The sequence below is a fragment of the Petaurus breviceps genome, unplaced genomic scaffold (genome assembly GCF_028583685.1).
Source record: "Petaurus breviceps papuanus isolate PSGF00001 unplaced genomic scaffold, PetGlider_PUasm1.0 90626, whole genome shotgun sequence".
Classification (NCBI taxonomy): domain Eukaryota; kingdom Metazoa; phylum Chordata; class Mammalia; order Diprotodontia; family Petauridae; genus Petaurus; species Petaurus breviceps.
This window is the reverse complement of record NW_027187290.1, coordinates 2,107,305-2,118,988: the sequence shown is the minus strand read 5'-3', so window position 1 is coordinate 2,118,988 and position 11,684 is coordinate 2,107,305. Positions and strand designations below refer to the sequence as shown.

Here is an 11,684-nt window from a genome sequence, read left to right as displayed (position 1 = left end):
TCTCTCTCTCTCTCTCTCTCTCTCTCTCTCTCTCTCTCTCTCTCTCTCTCTCTTTCTCTCTTGTTTTTTGTTTTTTAATTTTTGGAGGGCAATTGGGGTTAAGTGACTTGCCCAAGGTCACATGGCTAGTTTTTGTGTTAAGTGTCTGAGGTCAAATTTGAACTCCAGGGCCGGTGCTCTAGGTGCTGCCACCTAGCTGCCCTATTCTCTCTTTCATTTCTTTGCTGAGACTTGCCATTGCAGACTGCAGCTTTTCTATTCCGCCCCTTATTTTTGATATGCAGAACTTCAATTCTGCTCTCGTAATTCCCATTTCTTTTTTGGGTCACTCAGAAACCTTGTGTTGTGGTTCCATGTTCTCCTCACATTCAACAACATCTTACTCATCAAGTGTTGTATCATTTGCCTTTATTTTGCAATATTTATTCATAGATGCCTTAACTCATTTTGTAGATCTGGAGGCCATATTTCCTTCTGTTTTTAATGTTTTCATTGTTGAGTTATCTATGTTTAAGGCAGGTGTGGGCCACACTTGAGGACCTAGAGGGCCACATGTGGCCTGGAAGCCACAGGTTCCCCACCCCTGGTTTAAGATCTTTGAGTTTTCTTCCTGAGATCTTTGCTAATTTCAGTCTTTTCTGTCCTCCTTCCATTTCCCCCTGTTCATTTTCTGGCTTCCTCGGGGGGATGAACCTCATAGTGTCTCAGCCGTCATCCACACTGGGCAACATAAGGTTAATCAGCCTAAGTCTCTGCCCCCACTGATTTTCTGACGGTCAGTCCTGGCCCCAGCTGGATGCTCTGCTTTCCTTCAAGTTTAGTAAAGTGCTTCCCAGTCCCCACTTCCCCCCACGGTGTTCTAACCCATTTTCTCTGTTCCTCAGTTATGTGGCCCATCACTGGCAGTTCAGAAAGCTACAGGGTTGTCCATCTCTATACCAAGAGAACTGCCATGATGGCCTTATGGGATTATCTGCCCCAGCATGGGCAGGATTGCCAGACTGGTGACACAGGGTTATCTACCACGATGCTATTCATCACAATTTGAGGAAATCTCTTCAGCCTGGAGCTGGGGTCTCCACAGCACTGGGAAGAGAGAAGGGGGACCAGGGTGGGGTGGTAGGGTTTTGTCACAAGCTCTGACCCATGTATAAGTTGTTTGGTTCTGCTAGTGTAACCTTGCTGCTGGTGGCATAGGAGGTAGGTGCTGATTAAACTAGCTCTAAATCTGTGAACATCACTTCATGGTTTGGGTTTTTTTAGTCTTCTTTTAAACTTAAATCTTCAACCTGCTTTTAAATTCAGTTAAAGTAGCTTTTTCTTTCGTATGTAATTTCTGCTTTGGAGAAGTTTGAGAAGTTGAAGGGATCAGAAAAAAATATCTAGTTCTCTATTTTGTTGTTCGTGCCACTTATGTTTATTCTACCTATGAAAGTCTTTTCAAATGCAATTTTGTTCACTCCAGGGACTGATTTATTCAGTTCAAAGTTCTGAAGCTGTGGTCAATAAGAAACACTATTCCATGTTGCCATAACCAACACAGGGCCAACAGGACTTTGCTTCAGGTGCCCACATCCAGGGAACACAATTCTTCAGTTGGGGGGAGGGGTACCTGCAACTTCCTCCTGGGGCAGACATCATCCAAACTTCTTTGTAAGCCCTGGATCATCTCTGTTGTCTAGAGTAATGTTATTGTGTTTCCCCTGTTTCAGAGCCTGCTTCTTCCACCCCATCTAGACCCTCGAAAGGGTTAAAGTTGGTCCATGTTCTTGTCAGAATTTCTTCTTTGAATTCTTTTTTAACTGAAATTCAATCCTAATTTCTTTTTTTTTTAAGTTTTCTTTTTCTTTAAAATTTTCATTAATTTTCTGTAGGGAAAGGGGAGGGAAGAGAAAAGAAAAGCTTGTACCTCTAAGGCCAGATTGCTAAGTGACAACAAGTCATTTTTTTTCTTTCTTTCTCAGACTCTCATTGTACTTTACTGAAGGGTCTATGCTGCTGAAGACCATGCTTCTGAAGTTTCCCCGCAGCTTGTCCTCCACAGTCATAGGGATGTCCAGGACATAAAGACCCATCATCCCTTACCTAGGAGGAATGTTGGAGTTAGTCACGTGCACATGCCCTTCCTTATCATCTTGGGGCCTGGCTTGGCATGCTATATCCTTCAATAAATCCCATCTGGATAGGTAAGTTATGTGTTATTTTATTAAATTTTTTACTGATGTGGTAGGGACACTTACTAAATAGTCATCCATAAAGAGTATTTCCTCCTCATTATTAGAAAAACAACACGGGATGGCTCTGCCTTAACTTGTCTCCCCTTCCCCTATGGCATATATATCTTGTCAAGTCTCTAGTCCCTCAGTGTAGGCCTTTAGGCCTTCATCTCTAGCTTTCTAAACCTAATGTTACAAGTCCCTATCTTTCTCCTTATGTCTCTTCTTTTCCTCTGTCTTAATTATTTTCTCTTGAACTCGCTATCTTCCGAACTCCATCTCTGTCTTTCTCTGTTGACTCTGAAGCACTAGAAATCATAGAGATCTCTGTGTGCATATCCCCATCCCTCTGGATCTTTCATCTCTATCACTATTTGTCTCTCTAAATATCTGTGTATAGAAAACTCATTGTAGGTGCATATATGTATTTGTGTGTGTGTGTGTGTGCGCGCGCACACACACACACACACACACACACAGAATCCTCTCTGTGTAATACCTACTCACATGTATAGGTGTGCACACCGATGTCACCTTTAATCCTATTCACCACTCTAGCTAATGCTTTCTCTAACATGGGTATGACATGGGTGTGTGCAGATATATGCATGTGGGCACTCATCTGTAGTGCATATTAATATATTATTGTAATAATACTCTACGTATGTAAGTACACACACAGACTTATTTATTCATGGTCCTGGGCAAATACTGATTATCTGCCTGGTATTGCTCATGATGCATAGACTTGTACTTGTAGTAGTCAGGTACCTTTCCTGAGCCTCTCAGCAGCTAGTGCTTTCTCTCCCACAATAACTTTATATTTATTTTGTGTATCCTTTGCATTTATTCAGATGTGGTCATGTCATTTCTCTTACTAGAAAGAAATATCTTTGAGGCCAGGGACTCTCAGGCTTCTCTGCATCTCTCCAGGGCTCCTTTACATGACTGGACTTTAGTCTCAGTCTTAGGCATTAGAGCTCCCTAAATATCAGAGACTCTGTAGCATTTACTGTATTATGAAACTATAAGTGCATTCCACATTTGGGGAGAATTTTTTCCTAAGTAGAAGTAATATTTTTTAAAATATAGTTTATCAATATCTTTTTTCTCGTATGCTAAGTTGATAGTTTTTTTGAAGTATAACTGCTTTTATAACTTCAAACTTTTGGCATGCCAGCTATAAATTAATTTTCTTTTTCAATTAAATTTTATTTATAAAAGAAAGGCAAAATTCTTGGAATAAATACACATGGTAAAGCAAAAAAAAAAGATGACCCTATTGGCCATGTCAAAAAACGTTTGTCTCGTTCTGCATTTTTAGTCTATCACCTCTCTGATACAAGGTGAGCAGCATTCTTCATCATTGGACCTCTGACATCATGGTTGATGGTTGCAATTGATCTGAGTCTTCCCAGTTTTCTCTGCAACCATCCCTTTCTTATAGCACACTAGAGTTCCATTCCCTTTATATGCCATAACTTGTTTGTTTAGTCCTCAAATGATGGTCACTCCCTTAATTTCCAGTTGTTTGCTACCACAAAAAGGAGGCGCTATAAATATTTTTGTACATATGGGTCCCTTTTTTTGACCTTTTTGGAGTATAGACCTAGTAGTGATATTACTGGGTCAAAAGAGTATGCGTAATTTAGCAGCTGTTTTAGATAGTGATCCAAATTGCTTTCTATCATAGCCATACCATTTTGCAGCTACACCAATAGTGTATTCATATTCATATGTTCCCACAGCACCTCAACCCTTTCCCTTTTTGTTTTGTGGCAGCTTTGCTGGAGTAGTTTTTATTTATATTTAATTATTAGTGAATTGGAGCATTTTAAAATGTGGCTGTTGATAGCTTTGAATTTCTTCCCTTGAGAATTGACGATTTGGATCATTCGGGTAATGGTTAGTATACTTGAATATTTGTTTCTAATTTGACTTAGATATAAAACCTTTACCAGAGAAATTTGCTGCAAAGGTTATCCCCCAAATAACTTTTTCTTGTCTTAACTGCTTCAGTTTGGTGGAAAAACCTTTTAAAATTTATATCAAGGGGCAGCTAGGTGGTGCAGTGAATAGAGCACATGCCCTGGAGTCAGGAGGACCTGAGTTCAAATCCAACCTCAGACACTTGACACAATTACTAGCAGTGTGACTTTGGGCAAGTCACTTAACCTCAATTGCCCTTCAAAAAGCAAAATAAAATAAAATAAAATTTATATCAAAATTATGCTTTGATTATGAATTGTTCTCCTATCCATAGTTTGTAGGGTTATTTCTTCTTTCCTCCTCTCAGTTATGATATCACTCACACTTTATGTCTTAATATATGGTGTGAGATGTTGGTCTATACTTAGTTTCTGACAGACTGCTTCCCAGTTTTCCCAGCACTTATTACCAAAACAGTTCTTTCTATAATAGCTGAGGTCTTTGGATTTATGAAACACTAGGCCCCTATGGTGTTTGCTTGCCTTTGCCCTTTTGATGTGCCTATTTCTAAACCAGTACTGACTGACTTTGAGAGTCACTTCTTGGTACTACAGGTTGAGATCTATGACTGTTAGTCCTCCTCCCTTCTCACATTTTCCTCATTATTTCCCTAGCTCTATAGAACTTTGGCTCTGAGTAAGGTAACTAATTTAAGTAGTTTTGTCATTTTTGGTTATTTTGGCTCAACATATCCATGAGCAATGAATATTACTCCAAGGGTAATTTATATTTGGATTCATCTAATTCTTATATGGATCATGGTAGGTATTTTAAATGGTATTTCTCTTCTGATCTCCCATTTATTTATTGTTTATTCCCATTACATACAATTCTAGTTCTTGGTTTTAGATTGATAATAGTTATCACATTAAGGAAACAGGGAGGGGGGGTGTGTGTGGTGTGTGTGTGTGTACACTGAATTGATTTTGGATTTTATTAGGGGCTTTTTCTGGATCTGTTGACAAACTTAGGTTTTTATTGTTCCTGGTTATTTATATGGCTATTTGTTTATAGAAAGCTTGATTTGAACCAACCTGGTTACAATGCATTCTTTGTAATATGTTCCTGTAGCCTCTTTGCTAATATATTATTTAAATTTTTTTGCTTTAGTGTTTTTGTAGTATATGTATAATCTCCTTTCCTACTTTCTCTCTGAGTTAGATGTGAAGAACAGATTTCTATGATAAAAAGAATTGGATAGGAAACCCTTCCCTTCATATTTTTGCTAGCATATAGTGTGTACTTTCACAGGTTGTGTTTGTCCTATGGCATCAGGGAAATGATGACATGACTTGCAGTTGACTTAGATTTGAGTGAGGGAGAACTGTGCAAGGTCACCAGCCTCACTTTCTCCTCCAGGCATCTGGATCCAGTGATTCATCAGGATGACTATAGATGATCCATTGGGACCCAGCTAGTTGGGTAACTCAGCTTGTCCTTTCCGTTTCCTCTCCAAAGGAAGGTAAATATCGATGGCCAGAAGCTGCCCTCTTAACTTGGGGTTTACTGACTAGATTCCTTGCCCTCCCCTCTCCCCTTCTCTGGTGTTCTCTTCCCGTCCTTTGGTCTCCTCTCCTCTAGTCTGGTCTCCACTTATCCCCTCCCCCTCTTTTCTCTTAGAGAGGAAAAGAGAGGGGAGAGACCTTCCCTTCTTTTCTGTCTCTCCTGCCCCCTCCTCTCCTCTCTTAGAGGACAGAAGGGGGAGATCCTCCTACCTTATCTCCCTCTTCTCTTCTCTTAGAGGAGGGGAGAGAGGAGGAAGAGATGGGAGGGAGAATGAAGGGAGGATCTCTGGTCTGGCCTCCTCTCCTCTGGTCTCCTCTCCTCTGGTATGTTGTCTCTTTTCCACTCCCCTGGTCTCCTTTCTTCTCCTTTCTACTCCATTCTTCTGGTCTCCTCTTCTCTTGTTTCCACTTTGCTCATTTCATCTCCTCTCCTCTGGTCTCCACTCCTCTCTTCTGATCTGGTCTTGTCTCCTCTCCTGTTCTCCCCTTCCCTCTCTTATCTTCTTCTGTCTTAGAGGAGAAAGGAGGGTAGAGGAGAGGAGAGCCTCCCCTCTCCTATATTCCTCTCCCCTCCTCTAGAGGAAGGTCTCTTTTTTCTCCTTTCCCCTTTTCTCCTCTCCACTCAGCAAGGAAGATGGAGGGGAGAAAAGGAAAGGGGAGGAGAAGAGAGGAGACCAGAAGAAGAGTAGGAGGAGAAAAGGTGAAGGTCTCTCCCCCTCTCCACTCAGAGAGGAGAGAGGGGAGGGGAAGGGAGGGGAGAAGAGGTACAGAAACCAGAACAGAGGAAAGGAGACTAGACCAGAGGAGGGGAGAGAAGAAGAAGGGGCAGAGGGAGGAGAAGAGGAAAGGAGACCCTCTAACCTCAAGAGAAGACCTCTAATCCCTGAGAGAGAAGAGAGAGAGGAGGAGAAGAAAGGGAGAGGAAGAGAGGAGACCCTCTCCTCCCTTCCTCCCCCTCCTCTCCCCTCTTCTCTCTTCTCCTTTTAGAGGAGGGCAGAGGAGAGGAGACCCTCTAATTTCTAATAGTGGACCTTTAGCCCCCAAGAAGAGAGGGAAGGGGAGAGGAAAAGAGGAGAGGAGACCCTCTAACCTCTAAGAGAAGGCCTCTAACCCCTAATAAAGGAGAACCTCTCTTCCCTACTCTCCCCTCCTATCCCTTCCTCTCTTTTGTCTTTCTCCTTCCTTGCCTGAGGGTGCTCTGCCCAAGGGAAGGTGCATTTTCTATGGCTGAAAGCTACCTCATTAACTTGGGGTTTACTGGCTAGATTTCTTTCTGAAAGAATACTCCTTAAACCCAGTCCACTGTGGAGTTCATAGAGTGGGCACTAGGTTCCTGCCCTCCTAGCACAGAGTGAATGTAAATACTAAATAGTAACTTTCTCTTTTGGCCAGAAACCCTGAGGGGCTTCCCCTCCCAGTTACCTCACTCAAAGTGAGAACCTGTAAAGACCTTAGCCTATAAGGGCCAGGGTCTCCCAATGCATCCTGGGTCATCTCCAATCCTCCTTGGTCACTGGACCCAGATGGCTCTGGAAGAGGAAGTGTGGCTGGTGACCTTGCACAGCCCTACCTCATTCAAATCCAAGTCAAACTGCAATTCATGTCATCATCTCCCTGATGTCGTGGTCCTCTTTGAGAGCGAAGGACAAACACAACAACATTGTGTATAATTTTAATTAATTAATGTTCTTGTAAATCCATCTGGTCCTATGGTTCATCCAATTTCTTTTTTCTGATATTAGGTTGTTCAAAGTCTCTGTTTTGTTAATCTCGATATTTTTAGTTTTTTGTAAATATTCATTTTACTTTCATGTTGGACAAAATATTCTCTAATAATTTGTCTTCATTTGTTGTCTATTTTCCTCCTTTATTTTATCACTTTATAAGGTTTATTTTGTTTTCCTTTCACAAAACAGTTCCTACTTTTTTTCTGTTAATTCCAGGTGGATTTTTTTGCTTACCATTCTTTCTTTCCTTTTAAATAGCTCCTCACAATCTACCCTCCTAGGTTAAATTTCTTTTCCTTGTGACTTCTCCCTTTCTAAACCTTGCCTTCCTCTTCATTTTCTCCCTCCTCATTCGCTCCTGATGAATGCACTTCTACACCAAAGTCTTTGTGTGGGTTCTTCCTATTCTACTTTGACAAATTCCAATGAAAGTGAGGTTCAAATGATGCCTGCCTTTTCTTGTTTGTATAGACTTGTACTTTTGTACTCTGACAAATTTCCTCACATTTCTTTTTTGCCCCTATGATAGCTCTCTTCTTCAAGATTATGAAAACATAAAAAAGGACTCTCAGAGTTTCCCTCTGTGAACCCTGATGACACTGAAGTTCTGGGGGACACATGTATCACTGCTTCCTATTAGTCCGTAAACACACTATTCTTATGTGGCCCCTTCTATTCCCTAATTGGTATTTACAGTTTTGATTGAGCTGTGATCTTTTCATCAGGAAGGCCTGAAAGTTATCTGTTTCATTAAAGGTCTAGTTTTCACCAGGATGATTATACTTAGTTTTTCTGGATTAGATAGTTTTGGTTGGAATACTAGATCTTTTGCCTTGTAGAATACTGTATTCCACACTTTATGTGGTAGTTGCTAGATCCTGTGTGATCCTGACAGTGGCTCCTTGGGATTTTAATTCTTTCTGGGTGCTTGCAGCATTTTTCTCCTGACCTGAAGGTCTGGATTTTGGCTAGAATGCTTCTGAGATTTGTTTATTTCTTTCATGATATCTGGAAATATTCTAGGGAGGCTCCTTCCTGGGGGTCAGTCCGATAACAGCCCCACTGAATAGGTCTCTATATGATAGAGTAGGGTGCCACACTATGGCTCCTGACATTCCTTCTAGATCATTGATGAGATTTTTGTCCCATTAGTTCCAATGTTTGCAAGGGAGAACTAGTACTGCATCTCCAGAAGACTGGTCTTCAGCTGAGTGCAGTTTGAGCCCAAGAGAGGAGAAAAAAATTTCATTCCTGTTCTTATTTATCAAATTATTTCTTTTTTATTTATTATTATTTATTCTCATTTATTAAACAAATTATTGTTTCACAAGCTAACCTTGAAGCTTTAGGAATACTTAAGATATCTCTCCTTGATCTGTTTCAGGTCATTTTTATGTGATGTAATTGAGTTGATTTTTTTCATTCTTTTGACTTCGTAATTATATTTCACATATCATGAAATCATTAATTTCCAAGGACTCTAGGCTTTGTACCTTGAAAGAACAAAGGGGCCACATGGGCTGGTGACACGAAACCTTTAGCCCTGTGGCATCCAATAGTGGATACTGTCTGACTGCCATCTTGGATCTCTCAGGCTCTAGGATGCAGACCCCAGTTTGTGTCTAGGCCACACAAAGGGTACATTTCCTCGAAGGTGGAGCTTCTGTAGACAGCCTCAGCCTTTTCCTGAGCCCAGGAGCTTAATCTGCAGTACAACTCTATAGTCAGAGAAGCAGTCACCCCCCTGCTGGAGTGCCTGCTTTTGAGGCATTTGAATGTGGATTGGCCTGGCAAAATGACTCACTGTGGGTTTTCCTTTGATTTTACATTCACTATTCAGTCTGGCATTCTTTCTGGGTCTTCGTTGGGGCAGCTGGGCTTCCTCCATATCTTCTGGTCTTGTGATAGTTATTATTTTTCTCAAGTAACTTTTTCAGGAAGCCTGAACCAGCTTTCTGTTTGTTTCTTCCAGCCTTTTCTTTCCAGCCCTTTTCCCCATTCTGTGATAATGCTAACTTTTTCCAAGGCAGTTGTCAGTAGAATACCCACCCAGGGCAGACTGGCTAACGTTTGATATCAGCTGCCTTAATGGTGCTGAGTGTGCCAAGATTGTGGTACCCAAAACAATGAGCAAGAGTGTCAAAAGACTGTCTGCCAGCTCAAGCACATGTAATACACAGGATTCCCAAGCTTTCAAGGCCAGATTGCCAAACAATCATCTGCTGACAAGTGACAAGAAAAATGAAAATGTTTCTCCTTCTCTTCTCAGGCTCAAATTCTGTGGCTGAAGATTCAGTGCTTCTTGCTCACTTCAAACAACGGAGTTGATGGGATATCAAGATTCACCACTGATCTGGAAGGAATGTCAGCAGTCATCTGGTGGCTCCCTTCTCTATCATCTGGGGAGCTGCCCAACAAGACTACATCTCCTCCTAAAGCTTCTTGCCACAGGTAAGCTCCATCTTGCTCACCTTTTACACTGTGCCAATAACTTCGACCATGTAGCCCCTCATTAGGTCTCTCTTTCTGTCTTAGATGACTAGAGACTTGGTTCTGGACTTGAGTCACAGAATTTCAGATTTCGAGTGTTGTTATGGACCTCAGAGCTACAGTCGAAATCATGCATGGAGTCCCCACTGGAAGTATAAGGGGTTTGATTCCTTAGCTCTCACTGGATCTAAGTATTAGGGTTCAGTTTACTTGGTCTAGGTCCATATTGTCCTAGGGTTTCCAAGTCTTTGAGCCCAGGGCTTCAAGTTTAATTCTTGGGGTCTTTAGTCACTTGCAGACCACCATTTTCAAAGCAGGCTGCCTGTGTTCATTACCATCCTCACTCCACCTTAGCAGAACCTTGGACTCTCTGAGAGAGGCTAGGCTCTAGTAGATACACTTTCTCTTACCTTGCATGGAGCAAGGCCTTCATCCCATTCCTGGCCCCCATTTCCAAACCCTGCCCCCTGCATGCCTACTACCCACCCTCAGCACTTAGGGTTTTATCTGTCCTTCTAAGTTTACAGATTTTGTTCTCTAGATCTATAAGAATATATTTAGAATTGTTTGGCTTCTATGTCACTAAATCTAGAAATTCAGTTCCTTAAGTCTGTAGGTCTCTAGGACTCCAGATGTCAGTTTCCCATGGATCAAGGTCTTTCAGCCTCAACTTATCTATGATTGAAACTCTGGTTCTCCGTGCCCCTCTTCTGACTCTCCTCTTTTCAGAGCTGTCTCCATATGTCCAACTCTTGGATTTCTCTCTCCATTTCCATGTAGCTTTCTCTAATCTTGTTTCTGTTTCACTCTTCAATCTATGAATCTATCCCATATGAAACCCATGTACTTATCTGTATGGAACTCTCACTCTCACAGCGTTCTGGTTGGCCAGGGACTTCAGCTCAGGATTAGAGGTGCTACTGATTCTCCTCTCATGCCCCTCTCCTGTCCAAAGCTGTCTTCACTCACATGTGAAAAGGTTCTTTCTTCTGAAATTCTCCTCAAGGTAAAAGGCGTTTTGGTTTTTGTGTCCTAAGTGCCTGGCAGAATAATTGAAACAAGATACACACTTAATAATGCTTGTTAATGGACTGGTCCCATTTATAATAAAGAAGAATTATGGAGTAATAATCATATTATTGTTGCAAAGCCTAAATATTAAAAGACTATTAAATAGGGGCATTGGGGTTTGTTTTTACTTGTACAATCAAAGATAATAGTTTTCTTGAAAACATATCAACTTATAGTCTTAGTTCGCATAACTATGACTTAGGGTTTTGGTTACTTTTTTATTCCTGAGAAGCTCGTGCAAGAAGCTTGACTGGACTTTCTGTATTTGAAGAGAAAAGGAGCTGCCTTCTTTTATGACCATTCTCAGGATAGTATGGAGGCTATCTCCCCAAATTACTAAATGGCATTGTTCAGTTGTGAGAAACTGCCCCCCATAACATCCCCTCCTACCACAAGCTCATGTGCATGCATGCCAAACACTAATATCCACCCTCAAGTGCCACATCAGGAAGCAAGCATTTGCTTATAAGTGGAAATCTCAAGATCCATTGCTGGCCTGCGAGGAATGTCAGAGGCAGATACGGTTGGGGGTATTCTGCTATACTGGAGCAACTTTTCAATAAAAGGTCCATCAACAAGGCAGGGCTGCATGGAAAAGCCTGGCCCTCAGGGTCTCTAAGAAGGCAGAGTTACATAAAAATGCTTCCAGTCATGACCCTTGGAGACTTAAAGTCTCAGTTGTGAAG

The 11,684-nt window shown here is 41.5% G+C and overlaps 1 protein-coding gene across 1 annotated transcript in view; it reads left to right on the top strand.

Moving 5' to 3' along the window:
- LOC138143067 (transcription factor YY2-like) overlaps nt 1–11,684 on the top strand; it is a 245,467-nt gene that overhangs the window by 173,436 nt on the left and 60,347 nt on the right. Inside the window, exons 3-4 of the mRNA XM_069064260.1 lie at nt 1,965–2,186; nt 9,707–9,888. The gene's annotated coding sequence lies outside the window, so the exon portion shown is untranslated. The remainder of the gene's footprint in view (nt 1–1,964; nt 2,187–9,706; nt 9,889–11,684) is intronic.